General features: G+C 36.6%; 1 long non-coding RNA gene and 1 other non-coding gene across 2 annotated transcripts in view; one reads left to right on the top strand and one right to left on the bottom strand.

Moving 5' to 3' along the window:
- Window positions 1–820: 820 nt before the first annotated feature.
- On the bottom strand, window positions 821–954 carry LOC111763118 (small nucleolar RNA SNORA1). Its single transcript, XR_002796051.2, has one exon. It is a non-coding gene; the product is annotated as a small nucleolar RNA SNORA1 (small nucleolar RNA).
- A 9,402-nt stretch (window positions 955–10,356) lies between these two features.
- LOC131278557 (uncharacterized) overlaps window positions 10,357–16,392 on the top strand; it is a 28,337-nt gene continuing 22,301 nt past the window's right edge. The window contains exon 1 of the long non-coding RNA XR_009185926.2: window positions 10,357–10,677. This is a non-coding gene — a long non-coding RNA (uncharacterized lncRNA). The remainder of the gene's footprint in view (window positions 10,678–16,392) is intronic.

Below are 16,392 nucleotides of genomic sequence, written 5' to 3'. Positions count from 1 at the left end.
GATTTCTGAATCAGGTTTTTCATATCTTCAATGTTACTTTGTAACACAAAATTGCTTTCTAAAATGTGGTTCCAACCAATTTTTATTCTCATAGGCGCTATAACGTTTTCATTATTCCACACTTAATGTTGTCCAAAAATTTTTTTTCCAGTCCAATGACTGTAAAATGGAAGGACTCTATTGAGATTTTAGTAAACATATCTCTTATTAATATTGAGATGAGAATATCTTTTCATTTGCATATTAGTTATTTTTTATTATTCTTTTGTGAAATGTGTCTTCATATATTTTGCCCATTATTCTATCCAGTTGTTTGACTTTTGGTTACTGATTTGTAGGGATCGTTTTTTGATACCAATCTTTTTTTTTTTTTACAGCATAAAAAGATTTTTTTAATTATGTGTAGCTTTAGGCAATAGGTCAATAAATTTTTTTGAATTTTTATTTAAGGAATCCAACATGCTGTGTTCATTCCATTGCTCATCAGTGTCACCTCTGGAGCTTGAAACAAGATTTATCTTCAAGATAGCCATTTTGAAAAGAATCCGTAACTGCTGTCAGTGAGCCTTGTCACAGTTCCTTTTGATGGACTTCTTTTCATCTCCACTTGTGTATGGACATACTGATGTGTACTTCAGAAATTCCACAAATTTACTAGAGTTATCAGAACCTAATTTCTTCAAATTATTCACTTTAAGTTCCCTAGAGAGAGTACATTCATATTTTGGCAAATGATCTAAAATATACCAGACTTTAATTTGTTTCTAATATTGAAAAGTCTTGCTACATCCATTTTGCACCCATGACCTTAGCAAAAAAAATATATTACAGGTCTCATTGTCACCACTGTAATAAATTTATTGTAATGGAATCATAACCTGAGTCTCAGTTTAGCCACATTAGCATTTCCGGGCACCATGATCAACTGTGCCTGTTCTCATATGGAATGAGGCTACATACCAACCCTTTTTTAGCTTTATGTGGCAATGATTATCTCCCCATTTATAGCTGGCTTTCTACTTTTTTTTCCTTTTTTAAAGATTTATTTATTTATTTTTCCCTCTTCCCCTTCTCCCGCCCTGCTGTTTTTTCTCTCTGTGTTGTCTTCTCTTCTCATTTTCCCTCCTCTAAGATTCACCAGGATTTGATCCTGGGGACCTCTGATGTGGAGAGAGGTTCCCTGTCAATTACAACACCTCAGTCCCTGGTCTCTGCTGTGCTTCACCTTGACTCTCCCCTTGTCTCTCTTTTGATGTATCATCATCTTGCTGCCTGACTCACTTGCATGGGCCCTTGAGCTCACCACACAGGCACTCATGCAGGCGCTTGAACTCACCACGCAGGCACTCACATGGGCACTGGCTCACCATGTGGGCACGCTTTCTCTTCTTTTTCACCAGGAGGCCCCAGGGATTGAACCCCAGTCCTCCCATATGGTGGGCAGAAGCTCTATCATTTGAGCCACATCTGCTTCCCTTTTTATATTTTTTATGTAGTTAAAAAATGTAGTTGGGGTTTTGTTTGTATCTAGTTTGAGAAAGCCTTACAACCCCCCCCTCCCCATTTTGCCATATAACTGTATTTTCTTCTAAATATTACAAAGTATAGTTTTTTGTTTTTTGTTTTTAAAGATTTATTTATTTATTTAATTCCCCCCCCCTCCCCTGGTTGTCTGTTCTCTGTGTCTATTTGCTGCGTCTTGTTTCTTTGTCCGCTTCTGTTGTCGTCAGCGGCACGGGAAGTGTGGGCGGCGCCATTCCTGGGCAGGCTGCACTTTCTTTCACGCTGGGCGGTTCTCCTTATGGGTGCACTCCTTGTGCGTGCGGCTCCCTACGCGGGGGACAGCCCTGCGTGGCACGGCACTCCTTGCGCGCATCAGCACTGTGCATGGGCCAGCTCCACACGGGTCAAGGAGGCCCGGGGTTTGAACCGCGGACCTCCCATGTGGTAGACGGACGCCCTAACCACTGGGCCAAGTCCATTTCCCAAAAGTACAGTTTTTTGTGTTTAAGTCTTTAATCCATCAAGGAATTACTTTTTGTGTATAGTGTGATATAGAACTCCAATTTTATTTTTTTCCTTTTTGATAACCAGTTGTCCCGGCACCATTTTCTAAGTCTTTCCATTTCCCACTATGTGCAGCAATATGTATGGTTCTATTCCTGGGCTTTCTTTTCGGTTCCATTGGTCTAGTCATGAACCGGTACCACACTGGGTTGATTACTATAGCTTTATAAGTCATGATAATGGGCAAATCCCTTGCCTCTTCTTCTTCAGGAGTGTCTTTGCTATTCTTGACCTTTTTCCCTTCCATAGAAATTTTAGAATTGGCTCATCAAATTCCACAAAAAGCCCTGTTGGAATTTTGATTTAAATAAATGAATTCTGGGGGAAAATCACATCTTCAAGATCTTCATTCTTCCTAGCTATGAATATAATATACTTATCTATTTTAAGTCATTCTTTAATGGTATTCAAATAAATTTCAACATTTCTCCTTAAGAGTCTTACCCATAATTTCTTATGTATATTCTGAGGTACTAGAGGTACATCATATATATTTTTTGCCAGAATACCAAATGCCCAAGTGCCAAAATGGATAGTAATCCAACACTGTGGTCAAAGTTGAGGCCAAAGCAAAATATCAGTGTATAGGATAAATATCTGAAACACAAGAATAAATATAAAGTTTTATCAGAAATTTTATATTATGACAAATATTTAAATTTCATTGCTAAAATTTTAGCATCAAAATTTTTAAGTTCAATATAATGCAGGAGCAATCAATTCTCAGAACTGACAGCAGCTAGATTGCTCTTGCAGTTTCTAAACTACACATTTGCAATGCTCCACTTTCAAATGCGGTGAAGCAAAAAGCAAGACATATTATTTTAACTTTTCATTTTGAAATAATTTCAAACTTAAAAGACGGTTGCAAAAACAATACAAATCTCATACAGAAAATTCCAACATACCCCACACTGCCAGAAACTGAAATCCACCAATTTTAACATTTTGCCAACTTGACTGTATCTATCTATAGATATATCTATGTGCTATCTACCTCTTTTCTGAATATTTAAGAGCAAATTGCATACATCATAAACCCTGAACTCATAATATCTCCATGAATATTTCCTACAAACCAGGATATTCACTTATGTACCTATATTAGTCAGCCAAAGAGGTGCTGATGCAAAGTACCAGAACTCTGTTGGCTTTTATAAATGATATTTATTTGGGGTAGAAGCCTACAGTTATCAGGCCCTAAAGAGTCCAACTTAAGATACTATAAAGGTACTTTCTCACCCAAAGTCTGTTGCCACATGTTGATGCAAGATGGTGGGCAATATCTGTGAGGGTTCAGCCTTCCTCCTTTCTCTCATGACTCCCTGGTCCCAGCTTCTTCTGATGTCCACTGTAGGCTGGCACAAGGCTTGTTTCTCCCCCTGTGATTTGTTTCTTTCCAGGCTCAGCTGCTCTAGTCTCTCCACAAGGTCAGCTGTAGACTATTAGGCTCCTCTCTCTTCCTGGGGCCGTGTCTATGGAGCCATCTCCCTTCCTGAGTATCTGCTTTTGTGTTCTCCTTCTCCATGTGTTTACTTCCACATGAGATCTGTTTTATCACCAAGGGGGCTGAGACTTGACACTGAGTAACACTCTAATGACGTGGTTGGATCAGAGCCCTACTCTGAACATAATTTAATCAGATGTCTCAATTAAATGTAACACAATCAAAGGATTATCATGCCAAAAGAAATTGCAAGTTTACAAACAATCTATATTTCTTTTTGGAATTCATAAGTAAATCAAACTGCTACTGGACTTCAAGTGCCATTACCAAGTTCAAGAAATTTGACATTGATATAAAGCTTATATTCTATATTCCATTTTTTCCCTTAAATCCCTATTATGCCCCTTTGAGCCTCTTTTCCTCTGTTCTTAGATCCTATCCAATGTCATGCATTGTATTTAATTATCATCTCTTTAGTTTAACTTTCTTTTTTTTTACAAAGTGGAAACATATATACAACATAAATCTTCTCATCCCAATACTTGCAAAGGATACCATTAAGTGGTATTGATCACATTCACAAAGTTGCAGTACTCTCATCAACATCCATTACTAGAACCTTCCTTTTGCCCCAAACATAAACCCTATACTCATTTTGCACTAACTCCCTGTTGCCTCTGTCCTGCCTCTGGTAACCTGCACTCTTCTTTCTGTTTCTGTGAGTTTGTATGTTCTCTGATATTTTATTTGTGGTTCCATGGGGCTTAAATTTAACATCCTAAATCTATAACAATCTTATTTACTTTTATATCAACTTAACTTCAATAGTATACAAATTATGTTCTTCTACCCCTCTGTCCCCCCACCTTTATGTAGTTCTTATCAAAAATTACATATTTATACATTATGATTCCAAAACCACTGATTTATGCATTTGCCTTTTAGTTTCTGTAGGAAGAATCTAAATTTTATGTATTTGCCTTATAGATTCTGTAGGAAGTAAAAAGTGGAGTTACAAATAAAAAATACAGTAGTACTTGTATTTATATTTACCATATCATTGTCTTTACTGGAGATCTTTATTGCCTCATGTGAATTCAGTCTAGTGTCCTTTCCTTTTAACCTGCAGAACTCTTTTCAGCATCTCTTGTAGGACCCATCTAATGGTGATGAAGTCCCTCAGCTTTTGTTTATCTGGGAATGTCTTCATATCTCCCTCAGTTTTGAAAGACAGTTTTGCTGAATATAAAATTCTTCAGAAGCAATTTTTTGCTTTCAGCACTTTAAATATGGGTTCCCACTGCCTTTTTGTCCCCAGGTTTCCAATGAGAAATTGGCACTTAATCTTATTGAGGCTCATTTGTACATGGCATGTTGCTTCTCTCTTGTAGCTTTCAGAATTCTCTCTTTCTCTTTGGCATTCAACAATTTGGTTATAACATGGCATGATGTGGATCTATTTGAATTTATCATATTTGGAGTTCATTGAGTGTCTTGGATGTGTGTACTTATGTCTTTCATTAAATTTGGGAAGCTTTCAGCCATTATTTCTTTGAATATTCTATCTGCTTCTTTCTCTCTTTCATCTTCTGGGATTCCCACAATGCATATACAGATGCTTTTTGATGCTTTTTCTTCCTTCTGATCTTTAGACTGGATTGTCTTTGCTTCAAGTTCATTGATTCTTTCTTCTGCCAGCTCTAGCCTGCTGTTGAACCACTTTAGGAAACTTTAACTTTCTGTAACTGATTTTCAACTCATTCCTTTTCATGATTTTAATCTGTTGATATTCTCTTGTGTTCATTTATCATTTATTGACTCTCTTTAGTCCTTTTTCCATATTTTTCTTTAGCTCTTTGGGCATATTTAGGACCATATTTAGAAAGTCTTTGTTTGGAATGTTCCAGGCCTGATCCTCTTCATTGATGGTTTCTGATGCTTTAATCTTCTCCTTTACCTGGGCCATCAGTTCCTGTTTCTTTGTATGCTTTGTAATCTTTTCTACAACCTGGAAATTTTTATATTTTAGCATGTTATTGCTAGAATTTAGATTCTGAAGTTTCTGTTCCTTAAGCTTGTATCCAGCTAGTGTTATGACAGAGCTTTCTTTGAATTCCAGGAGATAAAAAAACATAATTAAAGAAAGGAAAAAAGAAGACACTCTTTCTTGTCCTTACTGATTAACCTGTGCAAGTGCTCTCCTTCAGAGTTTTTCTATACAGTGAATTTAGACAGTAGCTCCAGATCAAAGTTTAGGGGTATCCCTAGTTCTTTCTGTGCATGTGTCATATTTTGGGCATGCACATGTGGTCCAGGAATTGCCCTATTTACATGGTTCCGAGTATCTCTTCTTCCCTAAGAACCTGTTTCCTCACAATCCCAGGCACTGCACTCTATGCCCTACACCATTATTCCTTTGCCCAGACATCCACATGACTGCTCTCTCACAGTGTCCTGTAGAAAATCTCTGAGAGTCACCTACACACAGAGTAAGTTCTGGGACAGTGAGTCCCTCAGGCCACCACCAGAGAGTTTTGGCCAGGAATACATGCTCCCGGTGCATACATGTGGTAGATTGAATTGTGTAGCCCAGTTTGGACATGTTCTTGGTCTTTTTCTTAATTTGGTGCTTGCCCTGTTACTATAGTCCTCTATTTTCTGGAGCTTTGAAAAAGATGTTTCTGCGAGTTTTTGCTGGTTGTTCAAAGCTTCTGTGGGGAGACAGAGTCCTGAAGCATTCTTATTCCACCATCTTTATTGGGTCTTAAGAAAAAGATATTTTTGTGGTATATCTTTTTTTTTCCTTTAAAGTTTTCTTCTTCATACTCTTTATATATCTATCCAGTAGACATTTTCTTCCTAGAGAAATTTTGAAGTGACAAAGATAGTATTATGCTTTTAGTTTACCTTCATAAGATGTAAAGAATTCTCAAATGGTATTTTTTCTCAAAAATCTCATGGTCTAAATGAAATTAAGTAACTGAAAATTAAATACAGGCTTTAAAGATTATTTCATGTAACGTAATGTGGGCTGCCATACCAAACAATTCTATGAAGATTAGAATAATTGCATACTCTTATTTTTAATACCCTGTTTGTATTATTACATAAAGTTTTAAGACCATTTCCAGGTCAAATTGATGTAATGCTCTTCCTTTGTAGTGTCTAATATTCATATTAACTTACAATCATTTCCCTTATTACTTTAGCTATTTGGAATCTCTTAATCATTGTTTTTTTATATACAATTAACTGTTTTCACAATAATCATTAATTATTGCAGGTTTACTACTGTATTAATAAATACACATGTATTAATACAAGTCAACATGGAAAGTACCCAGGAAGATGATTTCTTTCAAGTTAAATCTAGAATGTTCACCTATATCTGTAAAGTAAATATTTAGATATTAGCAATAAATCTAATATGCTTTTTTGGTATTACTAATGTTTATGTTTGTTAGTTATCATGAATACCCATACAATCATATGATTTTACACATATTCAGGGATACCAGGAATGACATGAAAATAGACATTTGGCCTTCCTACATTCAAAACCCAATAGATTTTGTTCAAATAATATTTGAAAAATGTTGAAGCTGAACTTCAGTGCTATAGTAGAGAACTTTTTCTTAACTTCAATTACAGATGGCAGTTTTTATAAATTAAGTTTTCTATTGTTAGTACATAGAGATGCAATTGAGTTTTGCATATTGATTTTACATCTAGTAACCTTGTAAAATTTCCTCTTTAATTTAATCACTTAATCTATGTTTTTTAATTTAATTTTTTTTTTTAAGATTTATTTTTTATTTATTTCTCTCCCCTTTCCCCCACCCCCGGTTGTCTGCTTTCTATGTCCATTCGCTGTGTGTTCTTCTGTGACCGCTTCTATCCTTATCAGCGGCACCGGGAATCTGTGTTTCTTTTTGTAGCATCATCTTGCTGCGTCAGCTCTCCATGTGTGCGGCACCACTCTTGAGCAGGCTGCACTTTCTTTTGCGCTGGGCGGCTCTCCTTACAGGACACGCTCCTTGCACATGGGGCGCCCCTATGCGGGGGACACCCCTACGTGGCACGGCACTCCTTGAGTGCATCAGCACTTTCCATGGGCCAGCTTATCACACAGGTCAAGGAGGCCCGGGGTTTGAACTGTGGACCTCCCATGTGGTAGGCGGAAGCCCTATCCACTGGGCCAAGTCTGCTTCCCTAATCTATGTTTTTGGGAGTCTTTATGAAGGCCACCATAACAACAAATTGTGAATAATGACAATTTGTCCTTTCAATTATAATGTTATTGAATCATATTGTTGTTTCTTAGTGCAATGGCAAATGCCTCAACAATGTTGAATAGGAGTAGAACCAAAAGACATCCTTGTCTTATTTCTGATTTTTAAAGGGAGTGCTTTTAACATTGCTTCATTTATTAGGAAGTTCACTGAGTTTTGGACAGGTATCCTAGAAACAGAAAATTATAAAATCCTTATTCTTTGATTCAACAAGTTCCATATTTACCAAGTCCCATATGCTTTTTAAGCCTACCTATGAAAAATCAAGTGGATGTCAGACTCTAGGTGCCTCCTATTAGCATATGTCAGCAAGAATCTTGAGAAGGTGGGGATTGTTGACTCCAGTCAGATAAGAAATGAAGGATAGGGAAGAGGATTTGGCTCAAATGACAGAGCATCTGCCTACCATATGGGAGGTCCAGGGTTCAAACCCAGGGCCTCCTGGCCTGTGTGGTGAGCTGGCCCACATGCAAAGCTGCAGTGCGCAAGGAGTGCCATGCCACGCAGGGGTGTCAGCCAACTCAGGGAACCCTACACACCAGGAGTGGGCCCTGTAAGGAGAGTCGCCGTGCGCAAATAGAGCACAGCCTGCCCAGGAGTGGCGCCACACACACAGAGAGCTGATGCAGAAAGATGACGCAACAAATAAGAGACACAGATTCCCAGTGCCGCTGACAAGAATGCAAGTGGATACAGAAGAACACATAGCGAATGGACACAGAGCAGACAATGGGGGGTTTGGGGTGGGGGGGGAGGAGGGGAAGGGAAGAGAAATAAATTTAAAAAGTAAATCTAAAAAAAAATTGTTTGAAGAAAAAAGAAGGGTAAATGTGTGTGAGACATTTGAAGATGCCAAGACTGTAAACCTTTTTTTTTTTTTTAATTAGGTCAATAACTTATTAAGGTCGGGAGAGAAGAGAAATGGGAGAAAATAACAGATCATAGATTAAGGTAGGGAGGAAGGGACTGAAAGTGATAAAAAAAAAAAAAAAAGGGCCAATTTACAGGCTACAATTGCTCATTATAGATTATGGTTATCCAGGTTTTACTTGTGTGTTGATCCATGCAGGGGGGACACAGTGAGAGCAAGGCACAAAAGGCAAGAACAGGGGTCAAAAGGCAAGCGAGAAGACTGTAAATCTTAACTCAAATTGGGGTCAAGGCCCTTTTATGTCAAGATTCATACCTGTTTTAGATCTTAAAAAGTAACTTGGAGAATTTATTCTAGATTTCTACTGTCATCTATATTTCAAATACTTGATATTATCTCCTGTGGAATATAACAATCTTTAGGCTAAACACACTAATTGCTTTCTTGGGAAACTGCATTTTCTGAAATCTCACTTCTTTATAAGGGGATTCGCAGCCTTGAGGAATTGAGAAAGCTTCAAGACACTTTGTCTGACTTTCTCACTCAAGCCTGATTACAATCACTTGGTAATTCTCACAGATTCAGTTCTTGAAAGTACACATGAAAAATTTCTATTTATACTAGATGTGTAAAGGAAGCTCCCCTTCTATTCCAAAATATTTATTATGAATGAATACTGAGTTTCATCAAATGCACTTTTTTGCATTTGTTGAGATAATCATATGAAATTTCTCTCATTTAATCTATAAAGGTGGTAAATTACAATAATTATCTTTACAAAACCAATTTGCAATTTTATGATAAATCTAACTTGTTACTGATGGATTGCTTTTCTTTTCTAGTGCTGGGTCCTTTTGCTAATATTTTGCTTAGAATTTTGCCTTTATGTTCAGAAGTGATCAAGTAGCTAGACTTCAAAGACACCTCCCAATGAACCACAACTCCTAGTTGTCATGCCCTTGTGCAGTCTTTTCCCTCTTTGAATCTGGACTGGTCCTGTGACTCAGCACTATGCCCATTTAATGCAGCAGAATTAATGCTATGCTGGTTCTGGGCCTATGCTTTAAAAAGGCCTACTAGCTCCAGGTTTGGGGAACTTTAAGCTGTCATGTAAGAAGGTTTGGGAAACCTTAAGCAGTGAAGAAACCACACAGAGATGCCAAATGCAGTGGAAGATGTTGTGATACCACGTGGAGAGAGAGTCTCAGTCATCCCAGCATCCTAAGTGAACCCAGCCTTCCAGCGTCATCACCAAGGCACCGCCTATGTAACTGAGCCATCTGAGACAGTTCCATGTACTTGAGCCTACAGATGATGCAGCCCTAACTAATAGCACATGGAGTGAAAGAGCTACCCTGTCTAGAGCCCTCAACCCACAGAATAATGATAAATAATAAAATGTTCGTTTTAAGCCACTAAGTTCTGGAGCAGTATTTTATGCATTCATTATACAACAAAAACACTGTTCTTGTTTGGTATTATATAAAAATGAAATCAGCTTCATAAAGTAAGCTCCCTTCTCTTTCTATTTCTTGGAAGAGTTTATGTAAGGTTGGAACTGAGTGTTCCTTGTCTGTTCAGTGGAAGAACTTGCCTATAAAACTGCCTGGCTGTGGTGTTTTCACTGTGGGAAAAGACTGTAACAATTGTTTCTGTTTCATTATTGAATAAATCTGTGGTTCCTAAACTGTGATCCAAGTCTCTCCAGTATGCTGCAGTGAACCCACGGGATGCAGCTAGATTTTAGAGGGAAATTTCAGAGGGAAATACAGTGGTACCTGACCCCTATTGGTTACTACATGAACTACTGATTCAAGGTACTTGATCTCACTGCATTCTTTTCGATGACAAACTTTGCGAAGCTGGCTTTAAGGTATATGCTCTGATAAAAAGCAGTACCATGCTAAAATTAACATGGAACAGGATATGAAGGTGCTGGTGTTTGATCCACCAAGGTTTGAGAAGTTGTATTGTGCTCAATGGACACACACATCTTATCAGTAAGTATTTATGGTTACTTAAGGTAACATAAAACATTATTTTTCTTTCAATTAATGTGTATTTTTTCTAATGGCCAATACATTTTTAAGACACGGTTTTTGCTTTCTTTTATCTCTGTTCATCTTTCCAGAGGCTTATGAATTTTATTGATCTCTTCAAAGAACCATCTCTCTATTTGATTGATCTTCTGTATTGATTTTTCTGTTTTCTGTTTAATTAATTTCTGCTAATATCTTTATATTTACTTTCGTCTATTTTCTTTGGGTCTATTTTGCTCTTCTTTTTCTGCTTTTCTTAACATGTAAGCTTTGATTATTGACTTGAGACAGTTCTTCTTTTCTAATATAAGTCGTTAATGCTTTACTTTTCCCTCCAAGCATTGCTTGAGCTGCACCCTACAAATTTTGACATGTTGTATTTTTATTTTTATTCTGTTCAAAATATTTTCTCATTTTCCTTGAGACTTCCTCTTTGAGCAATTGATTACTTACAAGTGTGTTATTCAGTTTCCAAGTGTTTAGAGATTTTCTTGTTATAGTTCGGTTTTTTATTTCTCGTCTAATTCCATTACAGACAGAGAACATGCTTTAAATGATTTTAATACTTCTAACTTTGATTTGTTTTTATGAACCAGGATATGATCTCTCTTGCTGAGTGTTCCATATGCACATGTAAAGAATTTGTAGTCTGCTGTTTTGGGAGTGGCATGTCCTTTAAATGCCGGTTAAATCCAATTGGTTAATGATGTGTCTCCTTCTACATCCTTGCTGGTGTTCTATTGATAAATGTGAGGCGAGTATTTACATTTCCAACTATAACTACAGATGTATCTATTTCCCCTTTCAGTTCTGTTAGTTTGTGCTTCATAGATTTTGATCCTCTATTGTTCTATTTGCTCTTTTAGAGCAGCCCTCAGGCAACAAATTTTTTACTTTTGCTTCATCAGGGAATGTCTTTATTTCCCCTTAATTCCTGAAGGATATTTTTCACTGGATACAGAATTCTAACTTTCCAGTTTTTTTCCTTTCATCATTTTAAAAATGGTGTTCCACTTCCTTCTGACCTCCATGTTTTTTTATGAGAAATACAGTTATTGAATCCCTCATCCTCTATAAATAAGGTTGTTTTACTCTGTTTGCTTTCAAGATTTTTCATTGTCTTTAGTTTTCAGCTGTTTGATTATGATGTGTCTGCATGTGCATTTCTTTAAATTGATCACATTTGGAGTTCACTGAATTTCTTAACCTCAAAAGGTTTAGATCATTTGTCAAATGTAGTAATCACCTAGACTTTATTTCTCTAAATACTTTTTTTGGTAACATACTCTTTTTTTCTCTCCTACTGAGTCTCTAGTGGCATGAATATTTGACCCAAAGGTCCCTAAAAATCTGTTATTCTTCTTCAGTCTTTTCCCCTCTATTGTTCATATTGGGTAATTTCTATTGATCTATCTTCAAGTTCACTATCTTTTACCTCTGTCATCTCCATTTTGTTATTAAGACAACCCATTGAATTTTTAAAATGTCCATGCTTTTATTTGTAAAATTTCCATTTGGTTCTTATTTATATCTTTTATTACTTTGCTGAACCTTCTTTCTCTTCTCATTTCAAGTGTTCATCCTTACTTCTTGGGGCAGTTTTACAACAGCCAATTTAGAGTCTCTGTCAGACTATTCCAATGTCTGCATCATCTCAGCCTTGTTGTCTGTTGATTATTGTTTCCCATGTTAGTTGAGGTTTTACTAGTTCTTCCTATACCAAGTAATTTTGGGTTGTATCTTTGACATTTTGAATATTATGTTCTGGGATTCTAGGTTTTGTTTAAATTCTATGGAGAATGTTTTGATTAGATTAGATAGAGATGGAGATGGTGTTGGAGATGGAGATAGAGAGAAAGAGAAAGAAAGAGAGATCTAAATATGTATTTTAGGTTTAGCCCAGGCCACAAGTTCCAACCTGCTTTTTGTAGGATTTCATTTCAAAGTCAGTTTCATTTTTGAAGACTTTAAAGTACTATTCAGATGTGTCTCATATGTTGCCAGCCTGGGATTTGGGTGGTGATCTATCCAGCAGTTCAGTTCTCAAAGTTTTTGTTATACTGTTGAAGGTCACATCCATGCATACACAGTTCAGGATTGATCCCAGAAGTTCATAAACAACTTTATGGGCTAACTTGCCCAAGTTTCTCCCTCTCCACAATTTTCCCTCAACTTTTTGAGTTCCTTGGAACTCCACTTTTCAGTCATCTGGCCAGAATACTGAGGCTTTATTTACCACTCTGCTATACACTTCATGCAACTGCTCCAGGAACAAGCAATTGGAGAAGAGAAGGGAAAAGCAAAGGAGTTTCTCTTCCTTTTAGTATCACAGCTCCTCTAAATGAAGAGGAAGACTCTGCTCCCACAGAGTTTTAAGCTTCTGTTCATTGGCCCCCACTGCTGTTGTGGCTACTGCTGCTGCCTCAGAATTGCTTAGGGGCTGGAATGCAAGTGAATTAGAGAAAAGAAAAAAAAAACTGGCATATTCTCAGTGTTAAGAGGCTCCTTTCCCAGCATTCAAGCCAGAACTAGAGGGATTATTCTGGAGCCCTCTCTGTGTACCAATGCCCACTTCTGGGTTTCAGGTTGCTTTGAGTCCAGGCTGGGTAACACTGAAGGAAAAACAAAACTAGCTAACTAAATAGTAGTGATACTTCAAATTCTGGTCTTCTTCCCCAATCTGCCTGTTACTATTTATTTTTTTCAGAGACCTCAAATAGCTGCTCCATATTGTATTAAAATTTTTTATAGCTGCATTTAATGGGAGAGACAAGGTGGAATGTGCTTACTTCATTAGAACAGGATCCTGTATTCTACATTTAACTTTTTGCAGTCCAGTTGCACTTACTATTTTCATACTTCACATAAAATGTAGAAACTTTGCAATTTTATAGGTCTATATGTCCCTCACCCTACATCTTTAAGCTATAGCTTTTAGATATTTTTTATCTGCATGTGTTATGAACCCCATGAGGTATTGTTATAGTATTTGCTTTTTACAGTCACATATAACAAAGAAATTAAAGGTAAATAAAGCAAAACAATTGTTTTCGTATTTACCCAGATACTTACCATTTCTTATGCTCTTCTTTCATTTCTGAGAATCTGAGTTTCCAATGATATCATCTCCTTTCAGTCTGTAGAAATACTTTTAGTATTGCTTATAACAGGAGTTTGCTGGTGACAAATTCTTTTGTGTGTGTGTATATATATATATGAAAATGTCTTTATTTCATCTTCCTTCTTGAAAGATATTTTCTCTGTATAGAGATTTCTGGGTTGACTGTCTTTGAAGATGATATTCTCTTCTGACCTCCATCATACCTGATGAAACATCAACCAATAATTGAATCATTGTTCTTTTTCTCTTGCTGCTTTCAATATTTACTTTTCCTGTTTGACTTTCAACAATATGACTATTATGTCCCTCAGGGGAGCCTTCCTTGTATTTATTCAGCTTGGTGTATATTGAGCATCTTGAATTTGTAAATTTATGCTTTCATGAGATTTTGGGAAAATTTCAGCCATTATTTTTTCAAATACTTTTCTGTTGCATTCTTTCTCCTCTCCCTCTTTGATTCAAATTATACATATATCAAATTGTCCAGAGCTTTTATCTTTTTCTTTTTCTTCAATCCTCATGCTGTCTATTCTCATTATGTGATTTCTTTTTATCAGTCTTCCAAGACACTTACTCTCTTCTGTCATCTGCATTTGGCTAAGTCCTCCCAGTGAATCTTTTTTTTTTAAGATTTATTTTATTTTATTTATCTACCCTCCATGCTGCCTGCATTCACTGTCTGCTCTCTGTGTCCATTTGCTGCACAATCTTCTGTGTCTTCTTGTCTTCTCTTTAGGAGGCACAAGGAACCAATCCTGGGACCTCTGACGTGGGAGAGAGGCACTCAATTGCTTGAGCCATCTCAGCTCTTTGGTTTGTTGTGTCTTTTATTGTCTTTCCTCTGTGTCTCCTTTTTGTTGCATCATCTTGTTGCACCAGCTCTCCACAGGGCAGGCCAGCTCACTTTTACCGGGAAGCCCTGGGAATTGAACCCAGGACCCCCCTTATGGTACCGGGAACCCAATTGCTTGAGCCACATCCACTTCCCCCAGTCAGTTTTTTCTTTCAGTTCTATTAATTTTCTTCTGGTTCTTTTTGTCACTTCTATTTCTCTTTGAATATGTTCTGTTTTACTTCATTTAGGATAGTCATGATTGCTACTTTAAAATTTTGCCTGTTAGTTCCATCTTCTGGGTTATCTCAGGTTTTGTATCCATTTATTTTATCAGGATGGGTTCCATTTTCCTAATTTGTTTGTTCATTTTTTATAAGGGAATTTTGAATTGTATCCTGGACATTTTAAATTTTTCTCTCTCTCCCAAAAGTCATGGTTTTCTTAGATTCTGTTTTCTAGTTCCCCAACTCATAGAGAATGCAGCTGTCCCACCAGTGCCCTTGGGACCCTGTGAACCAAACTTAACTGCCTTTCTTCCTTGTCTGAAAACTACAACAGGCACTTACTCCACACAATTACCCTTCTCTGAGTGTGGACTCCCCATCCGATACTACCTACTTCTCACTCTCTAGTACATTCAGGAAGCTGGGTTTTTTTTGTATTATGTCTGCATTTTATGGTTGTTTCCTGCAGCAGTTTTGGTTCAGTAGGATATTTGTTGTTATTATAAACTGAAGGCCTCCCTGTCTCATAAAAAGTGCTTTGCAGTTTCTGTCACATAGGCTATTCACTTTTTTCTTTAAAACTTTCAAACATGTTTGATATTTTTAGATCCTGTCAAAAGTGGTAGCACTCTCTCTCACCACATTTTCTAATTAGTCATTGCTAGTGTATAGTTATGCTATTGAGTTTTAAAAATTTATCTTACGGGCTGCCACATTCCTTAAAAAATTATTTTAATTATTTTCAGTTGATAGCTTTTTTTTATCCAGAGGGGAATTTTTAGATTCTGTAAATAATGATTATGTCTTTTATTATTTTTATTTCCCTTCTTATTAGAGTATCCTATCCTTTTCTTTTTGTTTCTCACAGAAAATCTCACGACTTTGCTCCTGGTCTCATATAGCTCTTCTGGGGTTATGCTATGACCTCCCTAAATATGTAAGATTTCTAGAGCAGAGTTAAATTGAGATTTGTTTTTTTCTTCTCCAATCTGATTTATTACTTCAGTCAAAATGGTCAAAAAGAATAGGCCAAATACAAAAACTTGGAAACAGTTTTTAGGTAAAAAAAAAAAAAAAGAAAGGAAAGAAAGGCTTTGTTAGAAACACCTACTGAAAACAGAAGAGGTGGAATTAATTTTGAGTGTTAGATTTTGGTTTTGTTAAGGACAAAGTTGAGCAATGTTTTATTTTTAAAATTTTCGGTGAAAGTACAATGGAAATAATCTACCTTTTTTGGCTGAAGCTGCAAAGTTAAGGAGAGAATCAAAGAAATTATAGATAATTCATGTCAAAATGTGCCCTTGTAATATCCAGATAATTGAGAACAAAGTGAAGATTTTATTCACTTGAATGACCTGCAATATTGCTTAATCCCCCATTTCGCCATTATGTATAAAACAGTGGTTTAGGGAAGGAAAACTGAGTTTATGTGAAAAAAATATTTAAATATCTTTTACAAAGAAACAGAGAAAAACAGGAAAAAGTATATGAAGAGG

The sequence above is a fragment of the Dasypus novemcinctus genome, chromosome 5 (assembly GCF_030445035.2).
Source record: "Dasypus novemcinctus isolate mDasNov1 chromosome 5, mDasNov1.1.hap2, whole genome shotgun sequence".
NCBI classification, from domain to species: Eukaryota; Metazoa; Chordata; class Mammalia; order Cingulata; family Dasypodidae; genus Dasypus; species Dasypus novemcinctus.
Note: the sequence above shows the minus strand (reverse complement) of the source record. Positions and strands in the feature narration are given on the sequence as shown.